Source organism: Amphiura filiformis, chromosome 18, assembly GCF_039555335.1.
Source record: "Amphiura filiformis chromosome 18, Afil_fr2py, whole genome shotgun sequence".
NCBI lineage: Eukaryota > Metazoa > Echinodermata > Ophiuroidea > Amphilepidida > Amphiuridae > Amphiura > Amphiura filiformis.
In genome coordinates, this window is record NC_092645.1 from 55,548,977 (window position 1) to 55,566,861 (window position 17,885).

General features: G+C 38.3%; 1 long non-coding RNA gene across 1 annotated transcript; it reads right to left on the reverse strand.

The window, feature by feature from the left end:
• Positions 1 to 3,430: 3,430 nt before the first annotated feature.
• LOC140138830 (uncharacterized) lies at positions 3,431 to 6,755 on the reverse strand. Its single transcript, XR_011857071.1, has 4 exons — positions 6,708 to 6,755; positions 6,346 to 6,483; positions 4,879 to 4,951; positions 3,431 to 4,101 (listed from the first exon to the last, which is right to left on the reverse strand). It is a non-coding gene; the product is annotated as an uncharacterized lncRNA (long non-coding RNA).
• Positions 6,756 to 17,885: the final 11,130 nt, after the last annotated feature.

Sequence of the window (17,885 nt, forward strand, 5' to 3'; positions counted from 1 at the left end):
ATGCCGAGGCCGCAGTGCAGTGTGTAAAAATATTTACTCACAAAACTGAGTATAAGCTTCAGCTTATAATAAATTACTTTAAAAGGGAAAGGTTAGGGCCTATGAATATGATGTCATCCCGGATGTTTAATATCTGTTTGTCCAGACCGACTTATTTTCAACAAAAATATTATTGCCATATTGGTGTCCATATATGCATAGTTCTACCATTTTGCAACCTGTGATGTGGCAGTGTCAGTGACATGACTGCGCATTTCATGACATCAGACATTGCATTTGGGCGCAGCTTCAAGTTCAAATAGCTAGCGTACCATGAAATTGCTGGTGTACACCTGCACACGAGTAAGGACACCACATACTCACATAGATTGCTGATGTGTAAGTGAAAATAGCCTCCACAATGCGTTGACATCACTGACACATGGGTGAAAAATATAGCCTAGGAGTACAGGACTCTTTTAAATTATAGGCCCCTATAGTGTCTGTGACTACTATATGGCCTACGCCTAGTAGTTCATACTACCACCGCATTTGCGATTCGTTGCTGTCAACTCTCACGCATTGGCCGTGAGTCTCACGCATTGGGTCACTTTCTCACGGTCTCACGCCAAGGTAGTATAATCTCACGCCAGGTAGTAAATCTCACGCATAAAAAGCTGGAAAATGAGTAAAATCTCACGCATTGTCATGAATAATTTGTTGCTCCTACCCCCCCACTTTTCACATTCCCGAGCGCCATGGCTCAAATAATCATGGTACAAAATGAACATTGGAGTCGGCAAATCCCAGTACGTCTCAAGGTTCGTTCATACTACCACCGCATTTGCGATGCGTTGCTTTGCCATGCGGTGCGTTGTCGCACTGCATCGTACTGCATTGCGATATCGCAATAAAGTTAAATACATTTTAACTTGGAAATGCGACGAGTTGCGTTGAGTTGCGGCAAAAGTAATCGATATAGCGGCATCGCAAAGCAACGCATCGCAAATGCGGTGGTAGTATGAACGGACCTTCACGCCAAGCAATTCCAAAAAGTTGACAGCCCTGCAATAAAGTTAAAGACATTTCAACTTTGAGTGCGACGAGTTGCGTTGAGTTGCGGTAAAAAGTAATCGATATATCGGCATCGCAAAGCAACGCAAATGCGATGCGGTGCGTTGTCGCACTGCATCGTACTGCAAAATACTGCATTGCAATGAAGTTAAATACATTTTAACTTGGAAATGTGACGAGTTGCGTTGAGTCGCGGTATGAACGGACCTTTAATGTGTGGGTACTGTGGATCTGGTCACAAGGATTTCTTCATTTCCTTGGAACTAATACCCAAAAAGTGAGCGCTCTAAGTCTAATACTAGAGCTAGCCTCAGCTAGGGCTAGGCCTATGTCACACCTTTTTATGGTACGGTACATCATGATCTTATCATGAAGGTCCGTTCATACTACCACCGCAAATTTGCGATCGTTGTTTTTGCGATGCGGTGCGGTGCCGACTGCATCGCACTGCAAACGATATCGCAGTAAAGTTAAATACATTTTAATGTGATGTAGTATCAGGTAATTCAGGTTTCTGATGGTATAAAAATCTCAACTTGGGGATGAGGCTGTCAATCGGGTCACAGACCTTGAATATGTCAATTGCACAAGATACGGTATGTGTTTTAAGGGTTTAAAATGGAACTTCTAGCACTACACTATGCACTAGTGGTCAACTTGCATAAGTTGGTGGTGGTGCAATTCCACCCTTAGTAGCTTAGGTTCCGTCTTCTATCCTTTTTACGTGCTTGATGGATGGTCATATGTCTACGGAGCCCCAGTGACATGAAAGAAAATAAAATCCTCGGACCCTGGGTTACTAAGCGGGCCCCGAGTTAGTAAGTCGGGGCCCCGAGTTACTAAGTGGGGTCCTGAGTTACTATCGCGGACCCGAAGTTACTAAGTCGGGGCCCCGAAGTTACTATCTCGGACCCGGGTTACTAAGTCGGGCCCCAAGTTACTTACTCGGACCCCGAAGTTACTAAGTAAGGGCCCCAAGTTACTAAGTAACTTGGGGCCCGACTTAGTAGCCCGGCGTCTGAGCTAGTAACTCGGGGCCCTGACTTACTATCTCGGACCCCGAGTTACTGAGTCAAGGCCCCGAGTTACTAAGTTGTGGCCCCGAGTGACTAAGTCGGGCCCCGAGTTACTAAAGCGTTGCCCTGAGTTACTAAGTCGGGCCCCAATTTAGTAACTCGGGCCCCGAGTTACTAAGTCATGGCCCGAGTTACTAAGTTGGGGCTCATAGTAGCAGCTGCCTCTTCATAAGTATGTATTCAGGACTCATTGTGTGACTGGTTCTGTGGTGCGAGCACTGAACTAAAATCTTGGTAGGGGTGTGCAGTGCAGAGTAGTCCCATTACATAACTTTTAGGAACTGAATTCAGACAAAAAAGGAGCATCTGAAGGGGTTGGAGTGTTGTTGTTTTTGTCACTTTGTATGATCAGGGAAGTGATGATATATTGTAAGAGAAGAGTCAATCTGGTCACAACATTAATGATTTCTTGCATGTTTTTAATAATAAAATGCTACTTTTTCTTTGTTATTATTAGTGGTGCAGTTTGATACGGTTGTGAAGTGTGCACTTTTTTTATTGTTTACTTCTTAATCATAAAACTTAGAAAAAGATAAAAACAGGTGTTTTAATTCTTTTTTCCTTTTTTATTCCCTGTACTTGGGACTGGTGGGGGGAAAAGACACACGACAGAGATGTAAGCCACGAAAAAACTCCTGTGAAAGGCATGAAAATTCCACGAAAAAGAACCAAACCAAAACAAACCCAGGAAATTTCCCGAAAACTTACATCTCTGGTACAAAGAGAGTAACCACCAGCCCCCTGCTCTTAATCAACTACTGCTCATACAATCAAATCACACATTATGAAAGTTATTTTAAAATTAAATACGGTACATGGAGATGATCTGTGTCAAGAAGAAGTGAATGCACATGGCAAGAAGCACGGACAGCCAAAAAGCTGGGTAATGACAAACACAGATCAACCCAATAGTTGCATTGACATAATAATATGGCTGGCATTTTTGACGGATGAGCCGGTACCCGCCCGGGATTACACTGCCCGGGTACCCGAAATTTAATTTTTGTTTTGTTTTGCAGTGTCCCTGGACCTAGACCTAAATGCTAGGATCATTCATGGTTGACCCAAAAAAAAATTTGCACAATGTTTTGTGCATTTTTCAAATTCAATGCATTTTGATATCATTAATAGAGTATGACATGAAAACAAAGTATAAATTTTCATATTAAAAACACAAAACATCGTGCAAAAAATTTTTTTTTTTGGTCAACCATGAATGATCCTAGCATTTAGGTCTAGGTCCAGGGACACTACAAAACCGAAAAAATAAATAACTTTTTTTGCAATTTTGGGTACCGGTTACCCGCCGGGTACCGGGCAGTAAATTACCCAAAAATGACACCCTACATAATAAACAACAAAATCATGAAGAGTAATCATTATTCATAAGAAAACAACACCCGCCCAAGGTGTTTTAATTTGCGATTCACAATGTATGGATGTAGAGTTACAAGAAATATAACACCTGTTTTTGTGACTGAACATCTACAATGGGATTGGTGGCAATTTTTTTGGAATCTTTAATATAAAATCTGTAACTTCCAATTATGAGCATGAAATCTGCCATAGTCTTGTTGGACTTGGATTCGAGTCTAGACTCAGACACAAATGAATTCGGAAGTGGCTGACTGACCTGGATACAATTTATGGAATCGCTCTGACTTGGATGACTGAGATGAGGTGGACTTGGATAAAAATCTGACCCAATCTTTTATTTCATTTATTTTTGATGAACCCTGCAGGATACTGTTACTGTTAACATCAGTAAGGAAAACTACGGTATGAATTTCACTCCTGGAGGAATGTGAATTAAGAGTTACAAAATCGCTTTCTTAAACAATGATTGTGAATGTTACAATTGGTCTTTTTCATATTTTCAGTTCAGCAAAATGCCAGCACCCATTGCTTGCTAATCATTCATCTATTGTTGCTGTAGGCAAAACTTGTTATAGTTGAAATCCATCTTCTTGATCTGCAAAATAACAACAAAAAAGAACGCTAAATCAATAAAAGTAAAGAATATTGATATGCAATCATGTACGGTATTACAGCATGTTGGCTTTCAAAATCGTAACACATTCCAATTCCAAGTTGTTGAAATAGGCATAAAAAATTGCTTGATTGGCGTAACCAGATGACCCATTTAGCTGAACTTTTCTTCTTTTAAAAAATTTAATTCATTTATTTTTCATTTTGCAAAAAAAAAAAAGTCAGGGTCGGGACTCTTTTGGGGTCGGTCGGGTTACGCCGATCAAACATTTTTTAGGCCTCATCTTGAAGTGGTACGATGAGGCCTCATGAAGGCCCCTCATTTGAACAGTTAAAATGTTGTTGTTTTTGCACATGTAACAACACCATTCATGCATTTTACACTATTTTTGCCCATGATCAGGGTGAATATTGGTGGAAAGGAGCTCCTTGCCCCTTTTCTTTTTCTTTTCCTTTGCCCTCCTGATTTTTTTCTTTTATTTTTTTTTTTTTTTTCACTTTTTTCTTTCATTTTTTGTCAGAAAGGTAGTTTTTCTTCCATTTTTGTCAGGGGAAAAGCCGGGGCACTCTGCCCCCCTCTTGGGCATACTCGGCCTACATTGGTTATTTGGTTTACATTTTGTCTTAATAAACACAAAACATTTTGGTCTAAATAACACATAACTTATGACCTGTATGCATGACTTCCAGTTCAAAATTCAATATGGAAGTGATCATATCTTTCTCTCACAATGTTTTTTGTTGTTTAATTTGTACATACCTGATAATTGATTGTCATCTGAGTTGTGAAACTTCAAGTTGCTGAACACTATACAGTCATGTTGTGTACCGTACTGAAAAAACAAACAATACAAAACATTTAGTAGTCTTGGTTTATTTACATTTAGGCCTATTTTTAGAATTCATAAACATTGACCATAGTATTTTTTTTTACTTGCTTCAAGTTTGATAGTTAACATCAGTTGGGCCTACTTTCAGTGTGCCACCTCCAACAGACCACCATTGTATGTATACGCTCTGCGGCTGAAGGATTAGGTTGGCGCACCGCACCGTATTTGTTCCATTAACCGCCCACCTACATAATTTGTAGTGACTTTACATCAAGCAAACTGATAATATTACATTATTAGTTCTGCCCATGCAAATCTGAAACATATGACACACGACGATGATAGATGAATATTTTGGGCCTTTATTTACATCTTCTTGGCCTAAGAAATGTAAAAAATCAGCACCCACCCAAAATGATTTTGAATGATTTTGTTAAGCGCCCTGGGCAATGGAACGAATACGGTACCTGTGATTTGATAATTTGTTGCAATCACCAAAATGCGCACACTATTAAGACCCTACACCTTGAGTTTGGTGACCTGGTTTCAAAGAGTTCCAAATCAATTCAGAGCGGTGTCGCTCTGACGTATGAGAACAAAATACAATTGTTGGAGTGGTGCTGCACGGAAAGAGTGCAATTCAGAGTCATGCCACTGCCGCTCAGTGGTGTGCCGCTCAGCTTGCAGACAAGTACAAATGGCACGGTGAAGCGTCATGCCGCTGAGCGGCAAAAAGTATGAAACCAGCATTAGGCGGAAAAAATAAGACTCATCTAGCTAGCATCCTGTTGGGTGCAGTGCTTACGCTAGTTGTTGTGTAAATGCAATGCGTGACTGGCGCACGCTTAATATTAAATAAAAATTTACGCAAGCGTGAGTTGGGACTTTATTGACGCACGTAGTAACAAAACCCGAATAATTTCCGCCTTATATATAACTAGATTTCGCGGTTCTCGAGTTGGGTGGTTCTTGTGACTATCTCTCATTACCCAACACCCGTTACCCATATAGGCCTACTTGCCCTGACCTTTTAAACTACTAATAGGCCTCTACACGTGTGCCGTTTTGGAATCCGATGAGATGCACCTGCACGATTAACCACACTGTATAATGCTTTCCGATGCTCGCACTACGCCCATGACGCTCGTGGGTATACTCGGCAGCGTCCGCGCAAGACTACGCGACAGCTCGCGACGCGATACGCACCGCGAAAGCACGCGTTAGCGAAGCCACGCGCACGCTTGATAGCGCGGACAGAGGGACGGACGGATGGACACGCCATGGCATGATTAGTATTATGATGCCAGTATTAAACAAACCAGCAGTACAACCATACAACGCTCAACAGACAACAGTTGAAGTTGTGACAGTTCAGACTTCTGTCCGAGTAAACTTACCACAAACGGCACATATCTCAGACTCAGTATTCACCCATTCATCTCTGGTATGTCAGGTTGCAGATGCCATTAATGTGCAGGGCGGTGGAGAAGTATTTTGACGATCAGGCTCATGTCATTTCACATTTTCAGGAGCACCTGCCTGCAGTTTTCAATACACATTTATGTGCATGTGTGTATAGGTGCCGTATCGGCGTATGGTGCCTTATCCCCGGTTACGATATTTGTCCTTATCAAATATACGTAAAATGGAGCACTGTATATGCCCAAGTGGAGTCCAGGTGTGCCCACTTACTCAAAGTTTCTACATGCTCATTGAAAGTCAAGAAAGATTAGTAAAAGTTATCTTTTAGGGAAATTACATTCGAAATTTACATCTAAGCGACAGTAAAAATAAACTGAGCCAGCGCATCCCCGATGTGAATTTCGATCTTATATGCTTGAAAAATCCATATTCATGAAGTGACGTTTCATGACGTAGGGTCAAATTCTACTGCTACACTCTTTGCGCTATATTTTTGTCAGTCTCCGAACCGGCACAGAGAAGCGGCCGTGCGCATAGGTTAGGAGACTGACGGATTTAGTCTACGCTCGCATCAGCAACAGGTGTCTGTCGGCAAACTCGACCTACTGCTACTATAACAACTCGACCCACTCCGAACAGCTCTCGAGCTGATAACTCGGTCTATGAGCAACTCGACCTAATCTGAAATTATGTACATAATACCTGAGCATGTACATAATACATATAGCTTGGCTTGCTTTGAGTGTTTTATATTCTTTTGTGACAGTGTGGTGTTTTCGTCTGTGGAGTTACCAGTGACATTCACGCATAAAGCGGTGCACCTGAAACAAGAGGTGGGAAGTCCAGAATTGATTGATTGAATTGCACAATATCCCAGACATGTCGACTTTTTAGCCTCATACTTATTTTGGGGGGCCTATTTGGTCGCATGTCATGAACTGGGCATAAAAATTGTTTCTGGGCATAAAAATTGTTTCACATAGGCCTAGTTTGTGTGGCTTTTTGATTTTTGCTTCTTACCGTAAAATGGGGTAACTTTGGGTACTTTTCCGAGTCAAACCACTGCTTCCAAACAAAACCAATTATATTTATATATAATTATAATTATAATTATAATTATAATTAATTCTTTTTTATGACATTAGGGTGCACTTCTGCACCTTGAACTGAATTTTGTAAGGGTGTCAAGTCTGTACGCCCCCTCCTATCCTTGTTCATGGTGGTGTTGCCTCTGCTTCTAATCCAGATGGCCTCTTTCAGCCAACAGGTTGTTTTGTTATCCTCTTGGTCGATGACTTTGGCCTCTTCCCAGTAGTTCCCATCCAATCATATGTGATTATTAGTTGCTGTGTGTTCAGCTATGGCCGATTTGTAAGTTTCTGTGGTTGACGCTTTCCTCTGTGGTCTGGTGAAAGTTTTCTCACTAGCTGTAGGCCTATCTGCTTCTGACTTATGTTCTTTTAGCCTAGTGGACAAAAGGCGACCTGTTTCCCCTATAGGCCTAATGTTTTTGGGCAGCTCTTACACGGAATTTCATAGCTTTTCATAAACCGCCTCGGCTGTCTGGAGCGGGTCTCGCTTGTCCTTTGGGTGTACTAGAGCCTTGCGGATGATGGAATGTGGTTTTAACGATGTAGTGCGAAACCATGTTTTTTGAAAATTCTTGATACCCGTTCAGATAGGCCAGCTATGGCACGATTTAAGGTGTAATTTCTGTGTGAGGATTTTGTGCCGCACTCACATTACCGCCCTCTACAGTCTCTCCACATTTTTATGTATTCTATTATTTTGTGATTGGATTTCTTTTGTTTTATATTGTTTTGTGAGGCGATCATTTGCAGGAAAGATAAAAAACACCATTTTAAGTTTCGTATTATTTTGTGATTGGATTTCTTTTGTTTTATATTGTTTTGTGAGGCGATCATTTGCAGGAAAGATAAAAAAAACACTATTTTAAGTTTCGTATTATTTTATGATTGGATTTCTTTTGTTTTATATTGTTTTGTGAGGCGATCATTTGCAGGAGAGATTAAAAAACCCACTATTTTATGTTTTCTGTTATTTTGTGATGGGATTTCTTTTGTTTCATATTGTTTTGTGATGCGATCATTCAGCAGGAGAGATAAAAAAACCACTATGTTATGTTTTGTATTATTTTGTGATTGGATTTCTTTTGTCTTATATTGTTTTGTGAGGCAATCACTTGCAGGAGAGATAAAAATAAAAATATTTTATGTTTTGTATTATTTTGTGATTTGATTTCTTTTGTTTTATACTGTTTTGTGAGGCGATCATTTGCAGGGGAGATAAAAAATGCGATCATTTGCAGGAGAGGTAAAAAACCACTATGTTATGTTTTGTATTATTTTGTGATTACAAAATAAAACAAAACATAATATAGTGGGTTTTTTATCTCTCCTGCAAATGATCGCCTCACAAAACAACATAAAAGAATAGAAATCCGACCATTTGCAGGAGATATAAAAACCACTATGTTATGTTTTTTTAAATTATTTTGTAATTGGATTTCGTTTGTTTTATTTTGTTTTGTGAGGCGATCATTTGCAGGAAAGGTAAAAAAAAACACTATGTTATGTTTCGTATTATTTTGTGATTGGATTTCTTTTGTTTTATATTATTTTGTGATGCGATCATTTGCAGGAGAGATAAAAAATACTATGTTATGTTTTATATTATTTTGTGATTGGATTTCTTTTGTTTTATATTGTTTTGTGATGCGATCATTTGCAGGAGAGATAAAAAATACTATGTTATGTTTTATATTATTTTGTGATTGGATTTCTTTTGTTTATATATTGTTTTGTGAGGCGATCATTTGCAGGAGAGGTAAAAAACCCACTATGTTATGTTTTGTATTATTTCGTGATTGGGTTTCTTTTGTTTTATATTGTTTTGTGAGGCGATCACTTGCAGAAGAGATAAAAATAACAATATATTATGTTTTGTATTATTTTGTGATTGGATTTCTTTTCTTTTATATTGTTTTGTGAGGCGATCAATTGCAGGAGAGGTAAAAAGCACTATGTTATGTTTTGTATTATTTTGTGATTACAAAATAAAACAAAACATAACATAGTGGTTTTTTATCTCTCCTGCAAATGATCGCCTCACAAAACAATATAAAAGAAAAGAAATCCAATCATTTGCAGGAGAGATACAAAACACTATGTTATGTTTTTTATTATTTTGTGATTGGATTTCTTTTGTTTTATATTGTTTTGTGATGCGATCATTTGCAGGAGAGATAAAAAAAACCACTATATTATGTTTTCTATTATTTTGTAATTGGATTTCTTTAGTTTTATATTGTTTTGTGATGCGATCATTTGCAGGAGAGATAAAAAACCCTATGCTATGTTTTGTATTATTTTGTGATTGGATTTCTTTTGTTTTATATTGTTTTGTGAGGCGATCATTTGCAGGAGAGGTAAAAAACCACTATGTTATGTTTTGTATTATTTTGTGATTGGATTTCTTTTGTTTTATATTGTTTTGTGATGCGATCATTTGCAGGAGAGATAAAAAACCGCTATGCTATGTTTTGTATTATTTTGTGATTGGATTTCTTTTGTTATATATTGTTTTGTGAGGCGATTATTTGCAGGAGAGGTAAAAAAAACCCACTATGTTATGTTTTGTATTATTTTGCGATTACAAAATAAAACAAAACATAACATAGTGGTTTTTTTATCTTCTAATGATCGTTTCACAAAACAATATAAAAAAGAAATCCAATCATTTGCAGGAGAGATACAAAACACTATGTTATTTTTTTTTTTTTTTTTTTGTGATTGGATTTCTTTTGTTTCATATTGTTTTGTGATGCGATCATTTCCAGGAGAGATAAAAAAACAACAACTATGTTATGTTTTGTATTATTTTGTGATTGGATTTCTTTTGTTTCATATTGTTTTGTGATGCGATCATTTGCAGGAGAGATACAAAAACCAACTATGTTATGTTTTCTATCATTTTGTGATTGGATTTCTTTTGTTTTATATTGTTTTGTGAGGCGATCATTTGCAAGAGAGATAAAAAACCCACTATGTTATGTTTTGTATTATTTGTGATTGGATTTCTTTTGTTTTATATTGTTTTGTGAGGCGATTATTTGCAGGAGAGGTAAAAAAACCCACTATGTTATGTTTTGTATTATTTTGCGATTACAAAATAAAACAAAACATAACATAGTGGGTTTTTTTTATCTCTCCTGCAAATGATCGCCTCACAAAACAATATAAAAGAAAAGAAATCCAATCATTTGCAGGAGAGATACAAAACACTATGTTATGTTTTTTTTTATTTTATTTTGTGATTGGATTTCTTTTGTTTCATATTGTTTTGTGATGCGATCATTTCCAGGAGAGATAAAAAAACAACAACTATGTTATGTTTTGTATTATTTTGTGATTGGATTTCTTTTGTTTCATATTGTTTTGTGATGCGATCATTTGCAGGAGAGATACAAAAACCAACTATGTTATGTTTTCTGTCATTTTGTGATTGGATTTCTTTTGTTTTATATTGTTTTGTGAGGCGATCATTTGCAAGAGAGATAAAAAACCCACTATGTTATGTTTTGTATTATTTGTGATTGGATTTCTTTTGTTTTATATTGTTTTGTGAGGCGATCACTGATTTTTAGGAAAGAGTAAAAAACCACTATTTGTTATGCTTTCTAATATTTTTGTAAGTGGATATCTTTTGTTTTATACTGTTTTGTGAGGCGATCGTTTTTGGGAAAGAAAAAAATCTTAATGTTATGTTTTCTATTATTTTGTGAATAGTTTTCTTTGTTTTATATTGTTTTGTGAGGCGGTCAATTTTAGGAGAGAGAAACAAAATCTAAATGTTATGTTTTCTATTATTTTGTTAGTGGCTATTTTTTGTTTTATATTGTTTTGTGAGGCGATCGTTTTTAGGAAAGAGAAAAAAGCCTAATGTTATGTTTTCTATTATTTTGTGAGTGGTCTATGTATTTAAGTTGGGGGATTAAAGCCTGTTTGCTTATCGAAACTGGACTATATTTCCCTTTGGAGTCTTTGTTATGATTTATAATACTGGTTACAATGCCCGGTTACAATGTCGCAAACATTTCTAATGCTGCATAATTACATTGATGTATATAATATATTTTCTGCTTTTTTATTGATTGTTTTGTGAGGCAACAGTCTTTTAGTTCTATAGAAATGTGAGGCTGTAGAAAAAAAAAGATCCGATTTTTTTTACACCCTAAATCGTGCCGTATCTAAGATAGGCCCTCTACATATGGAAGCACAACGAGGTCTTTACTTTTGTCTTTACTGTCACTAGGTTTGGTTTTCTTTGGCTTTAGGAAATCTTTTTCCTCTTTCTCGATTGACCACTGATGAGGTAACCACACTGAAGTGCCTGCTCTATCACTGTCTATATGGCTCTTCATGATGCAGTCATGTCTACAGTAGAATTCAATTCGACCTTTGCAGGACTTAAACCCCATTAAAAGCTATTAAACCAAGATAACACTCATTGAAAACAGCTCAACTGATTAAATCATATCTTCTCTGGTTAAATACACACACCATATGTGTCTGCTTTAAACGTACAATGGAGCAATGAGCTGGGATTATACTTTCAGTTGGGTGAACGATTATAAAGCGAGCGCTAGAGAACAATTGTGTGTGGTCTTTGTTTACGAAATGAGACAATACGTGCATGTTAACCAGCGTTCTTGAAAATGAGAAACATGGTGGTTTGCAGACTTAACACGGGTTGGAAATAATTTCTTCATATTTTTTTTTTTTTTCTGTCGTTTACATATCCTTCCTAAAACACCAAAGTACGAGTATTTCCAAACATCTAAATTAGCTAAAAATTTAGGACATGTTACAAAACTATATTGTCTAGAATTTTAGAAGAGTACTTTTAATATTGGCCGGTTATTTTTCACACAGCGACGTTAACTAGGCAATGTACTATTACCTATAACATTAACTAAAACACCAAAGTACGAATATTTCCAAACATCTAAATTAGCTAAAAATTTAGGACATGTTACAAAACTATATTTTCTAGAACTTTAGAAGAGTACTTTTAATATTGGCCGGTTATTTTTCACACAGCGACGTTAACTAGGCAATGTACTATTACCTATAACATTAACTAAAACACCAAAGTACGAGTATTTCCAAACATCTAAATTAGCTAAAAATTTAGGATATGTTACAAAACTATATTTTCTAGAACTTTAGAAGAGTACTTTTAATATTGGCCGGTTATTTTTCACACAGCGAAGTTAATAGGCATATCCCCATACTTTTAACGTAGGCTATTTGTAGAGGTCACGCGTCAATGGGAAAGAGCACTGTGTATTTTGTATAGGAAAACGGACAGTAACTGCAGTATGTTTCTTTCGATCAGTTTCTTCAGAAACAATAGAATCTTTCTTATCAATGAGGGTCCTCACGGCACCTAATTTATGGTGTAACGGATGGTGCGATTGGAATTGCAAGTAGGCCTACTGGTCCGTGTGCGTTGGTTTACTAAATATTGCACAGTTTGAGGGACCCGTCATCTTTCTTGGTAAAGTGTCTAAGAAAGGGATACTATTGTCCGATTCTTCTTCATACGTATGTTATTTGTAGGATCAACTTGGTTCAAATGTGTAGTCAGATTCTCCGCTTCTCCTTTCTTGATCACTTCTAACCCAGTGGGCACAATCGGGAAAAACTACGTTGTATGGACGTTGTAATAAGATCGGACGTCGGGCAACCAAATTCCAACGTTAACACAAGTAATAATCTAGGACGTCAGTACACCTATTAGTGACGACGTCGCACAAACGTTGTGGTAATGTCGGCCGTAAGACGATCGTCGTACGACTTCAATACAATGTTGAGGCAACACTTCATTGCCGACATCAGTACAACTGACAATAAAGATGTTGCATTAACGTCACCTGTTGACTACCCTGCGACAGTTGTCGTACGACTTCAATATAACGTTGAGGCAACACTTTATTGCCGACATCAGTACAACTGACAATAAAGATGTTACATTAACGTCACCTGTTGACTACCCTGCGACAGTTGTCGTACGACTTCAATACAACGTTGAGGTAACACTTCATTGACGACATCGGTACACCAATGATTGAAGACGTCGCAACAACGTCTGCCGTACGATGGTTGTCGTATGACCTCAATACTAACGTTGAAGCAACACTTTATTGACGACATCGGTACAACTGCGATAAAGACGTTGTATTAAGGTCACATAATGACTGCCGTGCAATGGTTGTTGTACGATCTCAATATAACGTAGAGGTAACACTTCATTGACGACATCGTCTGCCATACGCTGGTTGTCGTATGACCTCAATACTAGCTAATACTAACGTTGAAGTAACACTTCATTGACGACATCGGTACGACCGACGATAAATATGTTGCATTTGGCTTATATATTGTCTTAAAATGACAGTTTCTTACGCCGAGATTGGGGAAACGTCGTCGCACAAACCTTAATATGATGGTCAGAATGCCGTCCGCGATATCGGACCAACGTTGGTAAACAGCATGACAGTTGACAGGCCTACTGTTTCCAAGTCATCGGAATGGTCAAGTTGGTCCAAAATTTTCTATTTACTAGGCGCATTAAAGTGTAACATTAAATAAAGACTATAAAAGCCCACTAGATAAACTAATAATAATAATAATAATAATAATAATGATGAGGATGATGATGATGTTGCAACTCATGATGATGATGATGATGATGATGATGATGATGATGATGATGATGATGATGATGGTGATGAATATAATGCTTAGTGATAATGTAATATATAAACCTAATGAATATATAATTATATTTATACTAACAATAAAATTTTGGAATTCAATCGTCAGTAAGATTTTTTATTTAAAAAAAAAAAAAAAATCAACAAATTTAGTAAATGTTATCAATATTTACAGTAAATTTGATCAATATCCTTTAAATAATGCACTTTAGCAGGTTTAGCCATCAAAATATTGCTTATATTAACTTAAAACACTTCATAGAATATGTAAACCCCGTTAGCTCAGTCAGTAGGGCATCAGTCTCATAATCCAAAGGTCATGGGTTCGAACCCCGTTAGCTCAGTCAGTAGGGCATCAGTCTCATAATCCAAAGGTCATGGGTTCGAATCCCGGCAGGTACATCAAGGTAAGTGTTATGTATAAAATTAAGCTAGGAAATTTGCTTCCGTTGTAATATAGACAGTATTAAGTGTAAGACTCTGTGTAAGCAGAGTATATGCTACAAAATAATATTCTTCTTTCTTTTTTTCATGATTTTTCGTCTCTTTGGGGTTACTTGCCAATGGTTGGATCAACGTTGGATTAATGGTTGGTTTAACGTTGGTCAATGGATGGATTAATAACATTGGCCCAACATCAACGATATTATGTTAGCCCAACGTCACAAATTACATCTTTATTAGGGTTGGGTCAATGTTGGATCGACGTTGGCTAACGTCTGCACAACGCTGAATGTGGACGTCGCACCAACGTTCTATTTTGGCGTCAAAAAAACTTTCATATCCATCCTCCAGGCAACCGTCGTCCAACGTTAGATATTGACGTTGACACAACATAGTAGCAACCAATTGTGCCCACTGGGAAGACATCGTCTACATATACGGTATCTCTTGTCTTGATATGTCTTCTCGAACCATTCCATGAATAGGTTGACCGCTATGGGACTTAGGGGGCTGCCCATTGCCATACCTTTCTTTTGCTGGAAGATTTTGCCTTTTGATGTGAAGTAAGTGGTGGTAAGAATGAATTCTAGTTGGTCCATCAAGTCGTCGACGCTGAGGAGAGTCCCTTTTTTTCAACTCATGATCTTTTTTCCAACTTTTTTCGGCTAATCTTCAGCGTAAGATCCACAGGCGTCTTTGTGAACAGGGATACCACGTCATAGATCAGGTTTTCGTCGTCACCGATAATGATCCCGTTCAAGTCCTCAGCAAGTTGTTTAGAAAAATTAAGGACATAATGGTCTGTGTTACCGACAAGAGGACTAACTAGAAGGCTATATATTTGTACACAAATACGGCTATACCCGCATGTTTATATCGGTGTACCCAAACTTACAGTCCTTTTTTTGCTGAGGACTTAAAATAAAGAAATTGTAAAAAGTCGCCCAATTGGGCAGAAAATGTGTAAAAAGTGAAAGTCCAAGTCACAAGCTTTAATTGAATGTAGGTTGCACTTGCACTGTCGTAGCACTTAAAATAAAGAAATTGTAAAAAGTCCCCTCCCAGGGGAGTCGTCTCTCTTACTCTCCATAGGTTGCTGTTGTCAGTCTCTCTTATCACAGCGAGGCTATGCAATATGATTAGGGGAAACTATTCCAGAGGGAGTATGTAAATTAAATGGAACAGCCATTTCAGAGGGAGTATGTAAATTAAACGGAACAGCCTTTTTGGGCCATTTCAGAGGGAGTATGTAAGTTAAATGGAACAGCCAATGGGTATGTAATTTAACTGGAACAGCCTTAACGCTTCACGCTGGTATTTCCAATTATGATATAATACGATCTGTCTGTTTAGTCCTACGTGTGTGGGGTGGATGGGTGTGTGTGAGTGTTAGTAACAATATAATTCTCAGGTGCTATCTGTGTACAAATTCTGAGCCCCGAAGCTGCTTTCTTTGATGAGAAACGTCCCGCCCTTTGTTTTAACATTTGGGGCCCCGGGACCCTTAATATTTGACTTATGAGGCCCATGTACATAATTATGTTGAAGTATAATTCTCTAGTGCTATCAGTAGACTCAAGCTGGCCACTGTAGCTACTTTATTTACTGAGTAACGGCCGGCCTTATGTTTTAGCGTTTGGGGCCCTGGGGCCAATATTATGTGATATATGGGGCTCATATGTACATATAACAATGTAATTCTCAGGTGCAATCTGTGTACAAACTCTAAGCCATAAAGCTGCTTTATATGATGAGAAACGGCCGGCCCTTTGTTTTAACATTTAGGGCACTGGGCCCAATATATATATTTATGGGGCTCATGTACATACGTTGAAGTATGATTCTCAAGTGCTATCAGTAGACTCAAGCTGGGCATTGTAGCTGCTTTATTTACTGAGTAACGGCCGGCCTTATGTTTTAGCGTTTGGGGCCCTGGGGCCCTGGGGCCCTGGGGCCCATATTATGTGACATATGGGGGTTATATATACATATGACAATATAATACTAAAGACCTGTGTACCAAATCTGAACCCTGTAGCTACTTTATTTGCGGAGAAACGGCCGGCCCTTTGTTTTAACATTTGGGCCCCTGGGGCCCCCAGCCTTGTACATCTGGGGCCAAAATGGGCAAAAGGCAAATCTACAACTTAGGGCCCATACATATGCCACATATGAGCCCTGGTGATCTTGTACTTTTAGAGCTAGGCTTGTCAATCTGTTGCACCATATTTTAACATTTGGGCCCCTGGGGCCCATAATATATAACATATGGGGCTCTTGTATATTTGTAAATATAGAGTACCCCTAGGGCTATCAGTGTACCAACTCAGTGTAGGCTGCTTCATTTGATGGCCCCTGGCGTGCTTTGTATTTTCACATTTGGGCAAAAGGCACTTCTACGGGGTAGGGCCCATAAGTGTACCACATATGGGCCCCAGGGCCTTTGTAGTTTTAGCGCTAGCCTTGACAGAATGATGTGTTTGATGGAGGAGGAAAAGGAGGAGAAGAAACCACAGGATAACAATATACCCGTCCATGCTTCGCATGCGGGTATAATTATGTCTGCCCGAGATCTCGATACATTATAACCGATTGAGCCTGTGTAGTCGACAATCGGGCGTAACGGATTGTCTTTCTTATGTAGGCCTATCTTATAGACTGCCGTATATGCGCGGGACAATCTCCGCTGTTGGGAACAGGAATTGTCCTTTTGAGATATTTTTTCATCACGCAAGAGTCTGTTTAAGATTGCAACAAGCTTCTTTTTAAATTTTGGGGTGGGGTCTTCTTTAAGCTCTTCATACGTGCTAGTATCATTGAGCAGATTTTCAAGCTTTTCCTCATACGGTATTCAGTGGTATCGAATATGACAGTGGCTCTACCCTTGTCTGCACCCAAGATTTGAATGGATTTTCCCTTTTGAAGCTCTTTAATGGCGATTCGTTTGTCCTTTGTTACATTATTTTGGTAGTTTAGTTGACTTGATTGTCCCTACTACCTCCGAGCTGCCCAAAAACATTATAGGGGAAACAGGTCGCCTTTTGTCCACTAGGCTAAAAGAACATAAGTCAGAAGCAGATAAAGCTAGTGAGAAAACTTTCACCAGAGCACAGAGGAAAGCGTCAACCACAGAAACCTATAAATCGGCCATAGCTGAACACACAACAACTACGGTAATAATCACGTGATTGGGTGGGAGGAGGCCAAAGTCATCGATCAAGAGGCTAACAAAACAACCCGTTGGCTCAAAGAGGCCAGCTGGATTAGAAG